General features: G+C 41.2%; 1 long non-coding RNA gene across 1 annotated transcript; it reads left to right on the top strand.

Annotated features, from left to right (window-relative positions):
- The first annotated feature begins 7,604 nt into the window (after positions 1-7,604).
- Positions 7,605-13,237, top strand: LOC103223209 (uncharacterized). Its single transcript, XR_005243498.2, has 4 exons — positions 7,605-9,564; positions 9,654-9,718; positions 10,807-12,069; positions 12,324-13,237. It is a non-coding gene; the product is annotated as an uncharacterized lncRNA (long non-coding RNA).
- The last annotated feature ends 4,437 nt before the right edge of the window (positions 13,238-17,674 follow it).

Raw genomic sequence — 17,674 nt, 5'->3', positions numbered from 1 at the left:
TTGGTGACTTGGATCTGCTGCTTTTCTATATTGTCTCATCTAAATAAAGGTATCTGCCTGCACCAACAGTCCATTTTAAGTGCAATGAACCTTGCAAAATCCGCCTGGAACCCAAATCTAATTCAGGTAGAGTTGAAAAGCAGACGGTAAAAACTGGGATCAAAAGTTTCATCTGGGAATAAGTTTTCACTAATTTCTCTGCTGTTCTCTGCCAGCGACATGTCAAGCACTGTCTTTATTATAATACATTTCGTAGATTCTAAGAAGTCTGCTCTACCTTGCAGATTTGGCCGCCGTCCCAAGCGCTGGACAACAAAACTATGGAGACGGAACAAAATTTGGCCTGTAGGAAATCAAGGTAGTGTGGAAATTAAATCATTAAGTTCACTTAAGCAAATCCTACGACACCAAGGAGAATGGTCCAGCAGCAGCTCAGTCCATGCTTCAACCACCCCCCTCCATACACTCCAGCCCTGGTCCACATCCCCCAAGGTTCCTTGTGGGATTCCTCAGCAACACCAATGCACTGACCATCACTCTATGTTCTCCTAGACTCTGATGAAGATCGGCAGGAGCCTGCACGTGGGGTGGTGGAGAATATGAAATCAGAAATTGTAAGACGTATTTCTTTCTCAGGAAGATAAATTTTTTTTTGATTTGTTTTTTGTTTTTTCTGGGGCTTCTAGACTATCAAGTAAATATCATTTTTGACTGCCATCATGGATCAGGCTTCAGTTGGTCATGGACTCTAGCGACTGGTCCCTACAGGTTATGACCAACTGAGGCCTTATTGACGATGGCAGTCAAAGGACGGCGTCACTTACAAACTGTTTGGTAGTGAGTGTATTTCTCAGTAGCAACCTTTTCTCCCTGAAAAATAGTATTGTATTTGCCAGCCAACATGGACACTTGCTAAATATTCCCCCCCAAAAAAACCCAGTGCATTTTCCACAAGCATCCTCTATGCTTTCTTTCGGGACCAGTTACCTGATCACTGTTTTGTTTTGTTTTTTTTCTCTTATTGCAGAGAAAGTCGAACACCCAGTGTCACCTCTGTACGTATTCTTTTTTATTTAACAGCTTTATTTAAACGTAGTTGACATGCAAAACCATGTACCCATTTAAAGTAGGTGATTCAGCGTTTTTAGATCTACTAACATTCCCTCATCTCAGAATAGGGAACTGAGGCACAGAGGGGTTCATTTCACTCTCCCAGGTATGTGCAGATTCTAAGTAGCATTTGATCCCAGGCCATTCTTGGTGACTTGGATCTGCTGCTTTTCTATAATGTCTCATCTAAATAAAGGTATCTGCCTGCACAAACAGTCCGTTTTAAGTGCAATGAACCTTGCAAAATCCTCCTGGAACCCAAATGTAATTCAGGTAGAGTCGAAAAGCTGATGGTAAAAACTGGGATCAAAAGTTTCATCTGGGAATAAGCTTTCACTAATTTCTCTGCTCTCCTCTGCCAGCAACAATGTCAAGCACTGTCTTTATTATAATACATTTCTAAGAATCTGTAAGAACTCTGCTCTACCTTGCAGGTTTGGCCGCCTGCCCCAAGCGCTGGACAACAAAACTATGGAGACGGAACAAAATTTGGCCTGCAGGAAATAAAGGTAGTGTGGAAATTAAATCATTCAGTTCACTTAAGCAAATAATTCCAGTGTATTCATTCAGTGCCCCATATTAGAGAAACTCGGTAAATGCTGTGTCATGTTCTTCATTTATTTCATTTGTGCCAATTGATGCATGAAATCAATAGTGGGTGATACAAATACACAAGTAAAGTAACACTGACCACTTAGAGTTCAGGTCTTTTTTTTTAGTATTTTATTTTTTTGTGAAAAGGTCTCCTTTGTCGCCCAGGAGTGCACTGGTGCGATCGCAGCTCACTGCGATCTTGACTTGCCCAGGTTGAGGTGATCCTTCCACCTCAGCCTCCCAAGTAGCTGGCCATAAGTCACATGCCACTAGACCAAGTTAATTATTATTATTATTATTGTAGAGAAGGGATTTCACCATTCTGCCCAGGCTGGGTTCACTTTTGATAGTAAAGGATATCTCAAATACTTACACATTGCTTTCAGTTTGGTCAATTATGAATACAGCTATTAGAAACCTTCTTGTGTCTTGTTTGGAAACATAATTTTTAAAATGTTACTGAGGAAATACTTCGGATTATGATTACTTGCTTGTATGGTAAGACTATAATTTTCTTTGTTTTTGGTAGAATTTACCAGTGAAATCATCTGAATATAGTGTTTTAGTTTTTTGAAAAGATATTAATCATTGATTGAATATCTAAAATTCTAAAATAATTATAGACCTATTCAGATGATCTATTTCTCCTGAGGAGACTTTTGGTCTTCTAAAATAGATTTTATAAATTCGTTCATTTCATCTACTGTATCCAATTGTGAGCACAGATGTGTTCAGAATATTCCTTTATTATTTACTATTTTTTGATTTGACTCCTCTTAAACTAATATTATTAGTATACTGTGACTTCTTTCTTTCCTTTGTGGGTAGCCAAGGTAGACGTTTATCAATGTTACTGATCTTTTCAAAGAACCGGCTTTTGGTTTTGTTGATATTTTCTGGACTTCCTGTTTTCTATTCTATTGTATTCTGCCATCATTATTTATTTATCATCTGTTCTATGTTACACTGCTGTTTTTCTCTCATTGCCCAAGGTGAAGCTTAGATTATGAATTAAGATTTTTCTGATTATTGACACAGCATCCTGAATGTAACTCATGGAATGTAATCTCATTAAAATGCACACTTCATAATTAAAATGATAAAGATATGTGCTTTACTACAACTTGAAAAATACAACAAGGTAGATGATAAACATGGTGGCAGGGTATGTAGATCCACAGAAGTGAAATGATCTTGTAACATTTCATAAAACTGGGGATTTGCCTGGACCTTCAAATGGGGAGGAGGTGTGATGAGATGCTGTCGCTGAACCATACAGTGCCTTTCTGTATTAACCGGTTCTTAAGGTGACTATTTCACATTGATGAGGTTGCCCTAGCTAGAAAGCCAAGGCTCTTTCAATTCTTTCTGCCCCTCTCCTTTGCCTGCCTTCGACACCAAGGAGAATGGTCCAGCAGCATCTCAGCCCATGCTTGTCAACCGCCCACTTGCATACACTCCATACACCCCAGGGTTCCTTGTGGGATTCCTCAGCAACACCAATGCACTGACCATCACTCTGTGTTCTCCTAGATTCCGATGAAGATCTGCAGGAATCTGCTCAGAGTGGCGTGGAGGAGAATATGAGATCAGAACTTGTAAGACATATTTCTTTCTCTGGAAGAAAAATGTTTTTTGTTTTTTCTGGGGTCACTAGAGGTTATGACCAACTGAGGCCTGATTGACGATGGCAGTCAAAGGACGGCGTCACTTACAAACTGTTTGGTAGTGAGTGTATTTCTCAGTAGCAACCTTTACTCCCTGAAAAATAGTTTTGTATTTGCCAGCCAACATGGACACTTGCTAAATATTCCCCCCCAAAAAAACCCAGTGCATTTTCCACAAGCATCCTCTATGCTTTCTTTCGGGACCAGTTACCTGATCACTGTTTTGTTTTGTTTTTTTCTCTTATTGCAGAGAAAGTCGAACACCCAGTGTCACCTCTGTACGTATTATTTTTTTTATTTAACAGCTTTATTGAAAGGTAGTTGACATGCAAAACCATGTACCCATTTAAAGTAGGTGATTCAGCGTTTTTAGATCTACTAACATTCCCCCATCTCAGAATAGGGAACTGAGGCACAGAGGGGTTCATTTCACTCTCCCAGGTATGTGCAGATTCTAAGTAGCATTTGATCCCAGGCCATTCTTGGTGACTTGGATCTGCTGCTTTTCTATATTGTCTCATCTTAATAAAGGAATCTGCCTGCACATACAGTCTGTTTTAAGTGCAATGACCCTTGCAAAATCCTCCCAGAACCCAAATCTAATGTAGAGTTGAAAAGCCGACGGTAAAAACTGGGATCAAAAGTTTCATCTGAGAATAAGTTTTTACTAATTTCTCTGCTGTCCTCCGCCAGCAACAATGTCCAGCACTGTCTTTATCATAATACATTTCCAAGAATCTATAAGAAATCTGCTCTACCTTGCAGGTTTGTCCACCCGTCCCAAGTGCTGGACAACAAAACTATGGAAATGGAACAAACTTTGGCAGTTAGGAAATAAAGATAATGTGGAAATTAAATCATTAGGTTCACTTAAGCAAATAATTCCAGTTTATTCATTCAGTGCCCCATATTAGAGAAACTCGGTAAATGCTGTGTCATGTTCTTCATTTATTTCATTTGTGCCAATTGATGCATGAAATCAATGGTGGGTGATACAAATACACAAGTAAAGTAACACTGACCACTTAGATTTCAGTTGTTTTCTTTAGTATTTTATTTTTTTGTGAAAAGGTCTCCTTTGTCACCCAGGAGTGCACTGGTGCGATCACAGCTCACTGCGATCTTGACTTCCCCAGGTTGAGGTGATCCTTCCACCTCAGCCTCCCAAGTAGCTGGCCATAAGTCACATGCCACTATACCAAGTTAATTATTATTATTATTATTGTAGAGAAGGGATTTCACCATTCTGCCCAGGCTGGGTTCACTTTTGATAGTAAAGGACATCTCAAATATTTAGACATTTGCTTTCAGTTTGGCCAATTATGAATACAGCTATTAGAAACCTTCCTGTGTCTTGTTTGGAAACATAATTTTTAAAATGTAACTGAGGAAATACTTCGGATTATGATTACTTGCTTGTATGGTAAGACTATATTTTTCTTTGTAAGAATTTTGGTAGAATTTACCAGTGAAATCATCTGAATATAGTGTTTTAGTTTTTTGAAAAGATATTAATCATTGATTGAATATCTAAAATTTTAAAATAAATATAGGCCTATTCAGATGATCTATTTCTCCTGAGGAGACTTTTGGTCTTCTATAATAGATTTTATAAATTAGCTCATTTCATCTACTGTATCCAGTTGTGAGCACAGATGTGTTCAGAATATTCCTTTATTATTTACTATTTTTTGATTTGACTCCTCTTAAACTAATATTATTAGTATACTGTGACTTCTTTCTTTCCTTTTTGGGTAGCCAAGGTAGACGTTTATCAATGTTACTGATCTTTTCAAAGAACCGGCTTTTGGTTTTGTTGATATTTTCTGGACTTCCTGTTCTCTATTCTATTGTATTCTGCCATCATTATTTATTTATCATCTGTTCTATGTTACACTGCTGTTTTTCTCTCATTGCCCAAGGTGAAGCTTAGATTATGAATTAAGATTTTTCTGATTATTGACACAGCATCCTGAATGTAACTCATTGAATGTAATCTCATTAAAATGCACACTTCATAATTAAAATGATAAAGATGTGTGCTTTACTACAACTTGAAAAATACAACAGGGTAGATGATAAACATGGTGGCAGGGTATGTAGATCCACAGAAGTGAAATGATCTTGTAACATTTCATATAACTGGGGATTTGCCTGGACCTTCAAATGGGGAGGAGGTGTGATGAGATGCTGTCGCTGAACCATACAGTGCCTTTCTGTATTAAACTGTTCTTAAGGTGACTATTTCACATCGATGAGGTTGTCCTAGCTAGACAGCCAAGGCTCTTTCAATTCTTTCTGCCCCTCTCCTTTGTCTGCCTTCGACACCAAGGAGAATGGTCCGGCAGCATCTCAGCCCATGTTGTCAACCGCCCACTTGCATACACTCCATACACCCCAAGGTTCCTTATGGGATTCCTCAGCAACACCAATGCACTCACCGTCACTCTGTGTTCTCCTAGATTCTGATGAACATCTTGAGGATTCTGCACAGAGCGCCGTGGAGGAGAATATGAGATCAGAACTTGTAAGACATATTTCTTTCTCTGAAAGAGAAATTTATTTTGTTTTTTCTGGGGTCACTAGAGGTTATGACCAACTGAGGCCTGATTGACGATGGCAGTCAAAGGACGGCATCACTTACAAACTGTTTGGTAGTGAGTGTATCTCTCAGTAGCAACCTTTTCTCCCTGAAAAATAGTTTTGTATTTGCCAGCCAACATGGACACTTGCTAAATATTCCCCAAATAAAACTCACTGCATTTTCCACAAGCATCCTCTATGCTTTCTTTCGGGGCCAGTTACCTGATACTGTTTTGCTTTTTTCTCTTATTGCAGAGAAAGTCGAACGCCCAGTGTCACCTCTGTACGTATTCTTTTTTTTTTTTTAACAGCTTTATTTAAACGTAGTTGACATGCAAAACAATGTACCCATTTAAAGTAGGTGATTCAGTGTTTTTAGATCTACTAACATTCCCCCATCTCAGAATAGGGAACTGAGGCACAGAGGGGTTCATTTCACTCTCCCAGGTATGTGCAGATTCTAAGTAGCATTTGATCCTAGGCCATTCTTGGTGAGTTAGATATGCTGCTTTTCTATAATGTCTCATCTAAATAAAGGTATCTGCCTGCACAAACAGTCCGTTTTAAGTGCAATGAACCTTGCAAAATCCTCCTGGAACCCAAATGTAATTCAGGTAGAGTCGAAAAGCTGATGGTAAAAACTGGGATCAAAAGTTTCATCTGGGAATAAGCTTTTACTAATTTCTCTGCTGTCCTCTGCCAGCAACAATGTCAAGCACTGTCTTTATTATCCTACATTTCTAAGAATCTGTAAGAACTCTGCTCAACCTTGCAGGTTTGGCCGCCTGCCCCAAGCGCTGGACAACAAAACTATGGAGACGGAACAAAATTTGGCCTGTAGGAAATAAAGGTAGTGTGGAAATTAAATCATTCAGTTCACTTAAGCAAATAATTCCAGTGTATTCATTCAGTGCCCCATATTAGAGAAACTCGGTAAATGCTGTGTCATGTTCTTCATTTATTTCATTTGTGCCAATTGATGCATGAAATCAATAGTGGGTGATACAAATACACAAGTAAAGTAACACTGACCACTTAGAGTTCAGGTCTTTTTTTTTAGTATTTTATTTTTTTGTGAAAAGGTCTCCTTTGTCACCCAGGAGTGCACTGGTGCGATCACAGCTCACTGCGTTCTTGACTTGCCCAGGTTGAGGTGATCCTTCCACCTCAGCCTCCCAAGTAGCTGGCCATAAGTCACATGCCACTAGACCAAGTTAATTATTATTATTATTATTGTAGAGAAGGGATTTCACCATTCTGCCCAGGCTGGGTTCACTTTTGATAGTAAAGGATATCTCAAATACTTACACATTGCTTTCAGTTTGGTCAATTATGAATACAGCTATTAGAAACCTTCTTGTGTCTTGTTTGGAAACATAATTTTTAAAATGTTACTGAGGAAATACTTCGGATTATGATTACTTGCTTGTATGGTAAGACTATAATTTTCTTTGTTTTTGGTAGAATTTACCAGTGAAATCATCTGAATATAGTGTTTTAGTTTTTTGAAAAGATATTAATCATTGATTGAATATCTAAAATTCTAAAATAATTATAGACCTATTCAGATGATCTATTTCTCCTGAGGAGACTTTTGGTCTTCTAAAATAGATTTTATAAATTCGTTCATTTCATCTACTGTATCCAATTGTGAGCACAGATGTGTTCAGAATATTCCTTTATTATTTACTATTTTTTGATTTGACTCCTCTTAAACTAATATTATTAGTATACTGTGACTTCTTTCTTTCCTTTGTGGGTAGCCAAGGTAGACGTTTATCAATGTTACTGATCTTTTCAAAGAACCGGCTTTTGGTTTTGTTGATATTTTCTGGACTTCCTGTTTTCTATTCTATTGTATTCTGCCATCATTATTTATTTATCATCTGTTCTATGTTACACTGCTGTTTTTCTCTCATTGCCCAAGGTGAAGCTTAGATTATGAATTAAGATTTTTCTGATTATTGACACAGCATCCTGAATGTAACTCATGGAATGTAATCTCATTAAAATGCACACTTCATAATTAAAATGATAAAGATATGTGCTTTACTACAACTTGAAAAATACAACAAGGTAGATGATAAACATGGTGGCAGGGTATGTAGATCCACAGAAGTGAAATGATCTTGTAACATTTCATAAAACTGGGGATTTGCCTGGACCTTCAAATGGGGAGGAGGTGTGATGAGATGCTGTCGCTGAACCATACAGTGCCTTTCTGTATTAACCGGTTCTTAAGGTGACTATTTCACATTGATGAGGTTGCCCTAGCTAGAAAGCCAAGGCTCTTTCAATTCTTTCTGCCCCTCTCCTTTGCCTGACTTCGACACCAAGGAGAATGGTCCAGCAGCATCTCAGCCCATGCTTGTCCATCGCCCACCTTCAAACACTCTAGCCCCGGTGCACATCCCCAAAGGCTCCTTGTGGGATTCCTCAGCAGCAGCAATGCACTGACCGTCACTCTATGTTCTCCTAGGTCCTGTTGAAGATCTGTAGGAGTCTACACATGGCTGTGTGGAGAATATATCAGAACTTGTTAACATGTTCTTTCTCTGGAAGAGAATTTTTTTTTCCTGGGGATTCTAGAATATCAAGTGAATATCATGTTTGACTGCCATCATGAATCAGGCCTCAGTTGGTCATGGACTCTAGCGACTGGTCACAGGAGGTTATGACCAATGGAGGCCTGATTTACGATGGGAAAGGACGACACCACTTACAAACTGTCTGGTAGTGAGTATGTGTCTCAGTAGCAACCCTCTATCCTTGAAAAATAATTTTGTATTTGCCAGCCAACAAGGACACTTGCTAAATATTCCCAAAAAACCCAATGCATTTTTCACAAGCATCATCTATGCTTTATTTTGGGGACCAGTGACTTGATCAGTATGTGACCTTTGGTTTTTTATTTCACCAAGTGAATAAAAGGCCTTTACCAACAGAACCCAGCATCATCTGATCCTCATGGTGTTTCCTTTTTGTTTTTTTTTTTTTTCTTATTGCAGGAAACATCTACAGCCCAGTACCACCAACATACGCATTTTTTTAAAAAACAGCTTTATTTAGTAGTTGACATGCAAGACAATTCACCCATTTAAAGTAGGTGATTCAGCGTTTTTACTATATTTACAGGGTTTTGCAACCATTGTTACAATCTAATCTTAGAACCTCTTTATTCCCCCTCAAAGAAACCCCACCAGTAGTCACTCCTTGTTTTTCCCAACTCCCACACCCCTGGGTCTAGGCAGCCACGAATGTACTTCCTGTTTCTATAGTACAGTGCTTTTCTGTATTAAACTGTTCTTAAGGTGACTATTTCACATTGATGAGGTTGCCCTAGCTAGAAAGCCTAGGATCTTTCATTTCTTACTGCCCCTCTCTTTTGCCTGCCTTCGACACCAAGGAGAATGGTCCAGCAGCATCTCAGTCCATGCTTGTCAACCTCCCCCCTCCATACACTCCAGCCCTGACCCACAGCCCCCAAGTCTCCTTGCAGGATTCCTCAGTAGCACCAATGCACTGACTGTCACTCTATGTTCTCCTAGGTTCTGATGAAGACCTGGAGCAGGGTTCAGTTAAAAGTCTGGAGGAGATGATATCAGACATTGTAAGATGCATTTCTTTGCATCCCCCAAGGCTCCCAGTGGGATTCCTCAGCAGCACCAATGCACTGACTGTCACTCTCTGTTCTCCTAGATTTTGTAGAAGATCTTGGTGAGGGTCCATTTGGTGGTCTGGAGGACAAGATGTCATCCGACTTGGTAAGATGCATTTCTTTGTCTGGAAGCGAAATGTTTTTTCTGGGTCCTCTTGTCTTATTAATGAAATGAAGATATAAAAATCTGACCATGTACATTATAGAAGACAAATACAATTTTTTTTTGGGGGGGGGGAATATCAAGGGAATATCATATTTGATTGCCGTCGTCCATCAGGTCTTAATGGATCATGGACCCTAGCAACCAGTCACTGGAGTTTATGACCAATTGAGGCCAGTTGGATGATGGTAGTGAAAAATGAGAGCGTCACTTACAAACTGTCTGGTAGTGAGCATATTTCTCAGTAGCAACCTTTTCTTCTTGAAAAAATAATGTTGTATTTGCCAGCCAACATGGACTTGCTAAATATTCCATCTCGAACTCCTGACCTCAGGTGATCCACTCACTTTAGCCTCCCAAAATGCTGGGATTACAGGCGTGAGCCACCGCGCCCAACTCACCATAAGTATATTTTTTTAAAAAACAGCTTTCTTGAGACATAGTTGACATGCAAAATAATTCACCTATTTAATAAGGGTGATTTAGTGTTTTTATAATATTTACAGGATTGTGTAATCATTATTACAATCTAATTTTAGAATGTTTTCATTACCCCTTCAAAGAAACCCAACAGCCATTAGTAGTCAGTTCTTTCTTTTCCCCAACCCACACACCCGTGGCCCTAGGCAGCCACTCATCTACTTTATGTTTTTCTAGATTCGCCTACTCTGGCAATTTATTTTAAAATTCAATTTCTACTTTAAGTTCAGAGATACATGTACAAGATGTGCAGATTTAAAGATATTTTGCTTTCCTGATTTCTTCTCAATTAATTTTGATATGAAAATCTGACAATGCACATTATGCACAACATATACAATTCTCTTTGTGGGAGTAAAATTCAGTGGGAGTGTCTTCCCAACTAATACGTGATACACTGGGAGGTTTTTAAAGGACAGCATCCATTATTGGCTGTAATGTGGAGGCATTTTCTTCAACACGTTTTCCTCCTTGGGTTAAGCATTGTGTGTTTGCCTATTAAATCAGCATTAAAGGTAAATTCTGTGAATAAACATCTTATTTTTCCATAGGCATCCTCACAGTTTTGGAGGATGTTGACCTATGGCTCAACCACCCTACCGCTTCTGGTTTTCTAACATTGTCAAGGGAATAACAGATCTGTGGGAAGTACACAGCAGAATCTGCTCCTCACAACGTTTTCCTCTGTATGACTGTAGCTAACATCGCATGGCAACAAATGCGGTAAGTACCATGAAGTTACTTCACGAGGAACAAACGTGTTGCTTGAGTGTATAGAAACCTGATTCTGGGATCCTGCTGGGAAGGAGGATTAGGGGTCTCCCGAGAGAAAGTGATTTTGCTGGTATAGGACTCTGGCCAGAGAGGCTGTAGGAAGATTTGTCAACGCACAGCAAAGACCAGGGGATCATGTGTGAGGCAGCATGGCTTCAGCTGCAGGAGGAGGAGTGGGTGAGTCACTCTTTCTAATCACTTGTACTGATGTTTTTGTTTCTAAAGACTTGTTTCTGGGGAGCCTCAGCAAAGAGGACGACCCTCCAGATAGGGAATGATTCCAGGTAGCATCTGATGGGAAAGGGTTCCCAAGGGCCTTCAGGTTATCCCTGCTGCTTGAGGGGCTAAATGAGGGGATATGAAATCAGAAACAAAATGAAAATATGTGTGAGGTCTGGTTTGCTCTTTTCAAAGTTGCTTGGCACAATGGTAAGAACTGTCTCTAGGGGCTAAAAGGGTGCTGTGTTCATAAGGGTACTTTGCAGTACGCCTGCTCTCCTCTGCCCAGTGAAACATGCAAACCTTTGGTTTGGATTCATCAGCACTCCTTGGGGTTATGCACAAGGGGATGTAGGGCTGGGCACTGAGTATCATCTGTAAAGAAAGGACTCTGGGACACAGCTCTCTTACAGGCATTTACTTGAACTTAGAGAAAAAGTTCTTCTGCTGCATGCCAAGGGGAAGCTGGTAATCGCCCTCTGAACTTTGAGGACTTTGATCTTTGGAGGATCCTCATTTTACAAAATGAGATATAAAACTAAGTGGGTACGGCACCCTCTATCTAGTCTGGGGCACTTCATTAGACCCAGAACTCTGAGTTTGATGCTGCCTATCATTTGCTTTTCCTCATGAGACCCCCTCTGACTACCTAGGCATCTCCAGCACCTTCTTTATTAGAGGCCCACAATCAACATCAAGGTCCAGAAGAAAACATCAGAGAGGGTGAGATAGAGCTCCCCTGTGAAGACATGTTCCCTGAAGACAGACCTGGTTCCTCCCTGAAATTTCTCTGACACCATTAAGTCTACTTCTTCCTTAAGGTCACTGCTCTGATTGCTAATGAATTGTTTAGACTTCTGCAGAGATCTGGGCTATTATGCATAGAATAAGTTAATATGTATTTCTTCGTGTCTGGCTGTTTTGCTCATGTCATGATTTTGAAATTCATTCAAGTAGTTAAGTGTAACTATAGTTCTTTCATTTCCTTGTTGCATAGTATTCCACTGTAGTCACATATTATAATGTAACCACTCTACTATTGATGGACATAATTCTTTCCTCCTTCCGATTCTAGGCGCTTTGGGTGGCACAGCTTAAGGTGCAGATCACACCACCCACAGCCAGTCCCGAAAATGGCCCAGAAATGGTATCAAGAAACCCTGATCAAAAGATATGAATCTCTTAAGGGGGTGGACGCCAAGGTCCTGAGGGACATGCGCTTTGCCAAGAAGCACATGAAGAAGGGCCTAAAGAAGGTGCAGACCAACAATCCCAAAGCCATGAGTGCATGTGCCGAGGCTATCGAGGCCTTTGTAAAGCCCAAGGAGGTTAAGTCCAAGATCCCAAAGGGTGTCAGCCGTAAGCTCGACTGACTTGCCTACATTGCCCATCCCAAGCTTGGGAAGTGTGCTCATGCCCGCATTGCTAAGGGGCTCAGGCTGTGCTGGCCAAAGGCCAAGGCCAAGGATCAAACCAAGACCCAGGCTGCAGCTCCAGCTTCAGTTCCAGCTCGGGCTCTCAAAAGTGCCTGAGGACAGAAGGACTGGTGCGACCCCGCCCTCGGGCTGCCATCTGCAATGGGACTGGGGTCACCATGTGCTATTTGTACAAATAAACCTGAGGCAGGAAAAAAGAAGAAGAATTTCTTTTTTTTAATAATTGTGGCTACGATAAGTAATGGTGCTTTGAGTATTTTCGTCAATGGTTTTGGAACACTACTGACACTCATTTCTTTGAAGTAGATTATTAGAAGGGAACATATCTTTTATTGTCATGAATAATGGCAAATGTTTTTCAAAATCACCATGCCAATTCGTGCTCATGTAGTAGCATATGTGAGCAGACATTTCTCCAAATCCTTGTGGACTCTTAGTTTTATCTCTCTCTCAAAATTCCATCACTGTGGCTAGTCTTTCATTTGTATAGCATTTTACTTTAAAATTTTAACCAAAAAAATCTGTTTTAATCTAATGATGCAGCACAGTAGGTTTGTTTACACCAGCCTCACCACAGACACATAAGTAATGTACTGCGCTGATACTACTACAGCCATGAAATTACTAGGCAAAAGGACATTTTCAGCTTTCTTATAATCTTATGGGACCACCGTCATATATGCGGTCCATCATTGACCAAAAATGTCATTATGCCACATACGACTGTACTTAATAAGCAGCTGCTTAAGTTATAAGAATCAAAAGGATAATTGATATAAACGGAGAATTGGATACTATATGGGCACTTCTCCATGTTGCCTCCTTGAAGCATCACAATTGCTTTGAGGCATAATTAGTTCGCTTATATTCATTACACAGATGAAGAATGTGAGTCTCAGTTCAGTAAATTATTCACAAGACACACCAAGAGCTGGATCTCTCTGACACCGAAGACCAACCTATAACCTAACATGCTGCCCTGCCTGTAGTGGTGAAGTAGACTCGCCATAAGATGAAGTTTGCTTCCGCAGCTGGGGGTGTGAGCTTAGTGGGGTTGGTGTTACCAATCATTGCTCCATGGGTTCGAAATTGGTCTTGCAGAAACCCAGATGGAGAAGCTCTTGGCTGAGGGAGTGAAAAATTACTGAAAGGATATATGAGTGCAACTGAAGGATTATGCTTCCATAGAGCGTGTTGTTGAGCCTCTTGGAGTAAGAACAGATAAACAGAATCACCCAGTCTTCGGTTGTACCATTCGGTAAGCAATGGCATGCCATGCTCAGTGCTGTGTTGCTGGGACATAAAATACATCTCAGGCACAGCCCCCCGGAAATGGACCATTTTAAAATGCACTGGGAAGCAATGACTAATATGAGTGTCCCAACGATCAAGTATAAAACATAGTAAGCCATTGTGTTTTAGTTGTGCGCTAGTGATAAATATTAACATTAAAAAAAGACTGGCCAAGTCCATCTTAATTCTTGATAATGGCATCCAAATAAAATAAACTTCAGGAGCTGGTGGAATATACTATTTAATATTAGCAATTATACCTCTAAATAAGTGTATATTCTTTACTTAGAAATTTAATTTTAAATTTGGGTATTCAGGTTAGTTCTTTTTGATAAGTAAACTCTTATAAAGTAAGGAAATAGTTTTTTTTCTTTTAGAAATATGCCACATCTTACACACCAAAGTGAATGTCGTTCTTCAAATAAGTCACTGTGGGAACCCATGCACACAGAATTTTTAGTTTTAATTTTCAGTAAACAAAAGGGGGCCCAAAGAAGTAATGGTCACCTTCGGTTTCTCACTTCCACTCCCCAGAGACAACTAATATTAAACATTTTTGTGTATATCCTTCCAAATATATTCTTCCCATATATAAACCTTTTAAAATGTATAATATGTATGCATTTAATAGAATCATAACAGTTACAGCCTTTTTTTTTTTTTTTTTTTTTTGTAACCACTGGTACTGGATCATAGATTTCCATGTCAATGAATGAGATCAATTACATCCTTTTTCACTTTGTATTTGTAATAAGTGTTTTACTGAAAAGTGCACAAATCACAGTGCAAAGACAGATGAAATACCACAAAGTGAACACACGCTGGTGAGCAGTACCAGGTCAGGAAAGGACATATTGTTTTCTTCCTTTCCCAACTTTCAACTTTGTTTCTTTTTCTTGCCTTGTTACACTGGTCAGGATCTTTAGTGTAGCTTTGAGTTGAAGTGGAGGCATCAGGCCTTCTTCCCCCATCCCCAGTCTTAGTGGGAGAGCTCTGAGTATTTCAGCACTAAATATTTAATGTCAGTTTTTTGTAGCTACCATTTGTCAGAGTAACAAAGTTTCCTTCTAGTCTTGGTTTGCTAAGATTGTTTATCACGAATGGTTTTTTAATTGTATCAAGTATCTTTTTCTACCTCTACTGAGAGGATTACATTGTATTTTTCCTTTTCTCTGTTGATGTTGAATTATACTGACTTGGTTTTAAACACTAATTCAATCTTGCATCCTTGGAATAAGCCCAGCTTTGTTGAGACACCACAAATTATTCTCCAAAGTGACGACGACAGCTTACATTCTCAGCCACCTATGAGAACATGTTTCCTAACTGCCCTAGCCAACACTTGATGTTTTAAGACTTTAAAAATATTTTCCCATTTAATAGATTAAAAATTAGATACAGTCAACCAAGCTGGATATTACTTTGTAAAAAAAAAAAAAATGTTTTTAGACAATGATAGAAAAAAGAAAGGAAAATAGTTCCTGTGTTCTATGTGGGATTATGGGAGAAACTGCTTTTAAATACAGGATTTCTTATGAAGTTATTTAGGCAATAAGTAAAAATGGAAGGGAAACTTGACAACAGAGAGTTGCCTGTGGATTCAGACAGTGGCAGGCCTGGAATGCACCAAGGACCACCAGTTCCCAAGGGCAGTCAGTTCAGTGACAGCATCGCTAATTACCTGATCAGCACCCCAGTAGCACATGGAGAGGACAGGGAGGCCCAAGATGAGTGCAGGCCAGGAGAGGTCTCCAGTGATGGGATGTGGCTTGGTGGTCCTGTTTCCTTTGCCAGTCTTACTTGGTACGGCAGAGAGGTACATATGCAGCAGCCCCTGATGTCCTTCCACTTCCCTAAAGGCTTAACATGCACCGAGATGTTTATCAGGCTTTTAAAGAGCACAATAGCACGTGACTGAAGAACCAAGATTGCAAAGAAACGCCTCGTTTCCTGGAAACGTTTCCGGTGGGGAAGTGGTGAGGATCCACTGAGGTGAAATGCTCATGGCTGAAGAAAGATGAGGCCTGATGACTGGCGGTTGGGTTCAGCCACACGGAGACCACGTTGTGCCCCGCAAGAGCAATCAGGTGGAGTGGTGCCAGAAAGGGGAGAGGGCTGGGGTCACAGAGCCTGTGCAGGGATTTGGAACCAGAGGGCTCCTCAGAATGGGTGCAGGAGATGGTCTGTCAGGACCTGTCCAACTCCAGTTAGGGTTTGAGGGGCAGGAAGTGAGGAAATCAGCCCTGCACAGCAGGACACCCAGGGTGGGGAAGCAGGTCTTAGGGAGGACTAGGTTTCAGTCCAAACAGCAAGGGAGAGAATGTTCCAGGGAGAGGCTGCCCTGGGTCTCCCGAGGGCTCAGAGGAAAGGTTTCAGCAGATGGGGTCAGAAAAGGAGTGTTCAGGGCCATAGTGGGTGGGTGACCTGAGCTTCTTGCAGCCCCTGATGTAAACAGGGATAAAGGACATATGGGATTAGTCCGGAATCTGAGGCCGAGAGTGATGAGGAGGCTGTGAGTTTGGGGTAGGGAGGGAAAAAAGGGCCTGGCTGAAAGGAAGGCAGGGTCCTGGGCTCTCTACAGTCCAGCCTGGGAAGGACAGAGCCCAGGGAGGCCCAGAGCTCCCTCTTGACACCTGCACAAAGAAGTGTAGTCTGGCCAGACAGTGCTCTGTAGACTGCTGTGGGGTTGGGGAGTGGCTTCTCCTAGGTACAGGACCTCAGGCACCTACAGGATGCAGGCCTCCAGGGTCGCTCAGATACCTGCTGATGGCTCTCCTCTAAGGGGGTGTAAACTGGCTCGCTGGGTACCCACAGTGGGCAAGGCACTTGCTCTCAGTATAATGCACTAAACACTGACAAATTCACACCCATTTATGATAGGCACAATTACAATTACTATCCCCATTTTAGAGCTAGGGAAACAGACACCGAGCAGCTAACTTGTCCAGGCTCCGTAGATAAACAGTCAGGGTAGAGCTGGGGTCTCAACACAAGCAGCCTCCCTCCACAGTGTGAGCTCCTAGCTACTGGCTGTCCCCCTGCCCTTGTCCAGCCTTGGCTGTCTGGGGTGGCAGTTGTGCCTTTGGGCTGCAGTTGAACGACCGGTTGCCTTTTCCAGACTGGCTCCCCGCTGCCCCACTCCCACTAGCAGCCTCTTTAGGTCCCAGTAGCTGATAATGGTGTGACAAAATGGGCTTTTGAGAATGGAGACAAGGGTGTGGGTGAACTGAAAAACGCTGAACAAAGGGGTTGTCCCCTCTTCATCCAGGGGAAACCATTTCCAGGAGCTGACCAGAGTGCTGACCCAAGGTGAGCAGGCCCCAAGGGGCAGGCCAGCATGTGCTACAGGGACATCTCAGCAATGTTCAAGCCCCACAGTTAAGCATTTTCCCTAATGTGGCCTAGAGAAATGATGGCGACTTTCCTGTGCCTTTCTGGGCTTTTCTCTTGGACCTCACCAGGAATGTGCATGTGAGGTTCCAGGGCGAGCCTTACTATGGACCAGGCTGTGAAACTGGGAGTTGCCTTGAGAAGACATTCCCCAAGATGTTGCCAAAAAGAGTGGTGTTTATTTCCATGACTGAAGGGGCTGATTCTGTCCTCCTGATCAAGGGGATGCCCGGGACATGCTCAGAGGATCACCGACCACCTGCCCTAGACCTATGGAGACAGGCGAGGGTGGCGTTGCTGCAGCTCC

The sequence above is a fragment of the Chlorocebus sabaeus genome, chromosome 19 (assembly GCF_047675955.1).
Source record: "Chlorocebus sabaeus isolate Y175 chromosome 19, mChlSab1.0.hap1, whole genome shotgun sequence".
Lineage (NCBI taxonomy): Eukaryota > Metazoa > Chordata > Mammalia > Primates > Cercopithecidae > Chlorocebus > Chlorocebus sabaeus.
This window is presented reverse-complemented; position numbering and strand designations above follow the sequence as displayed.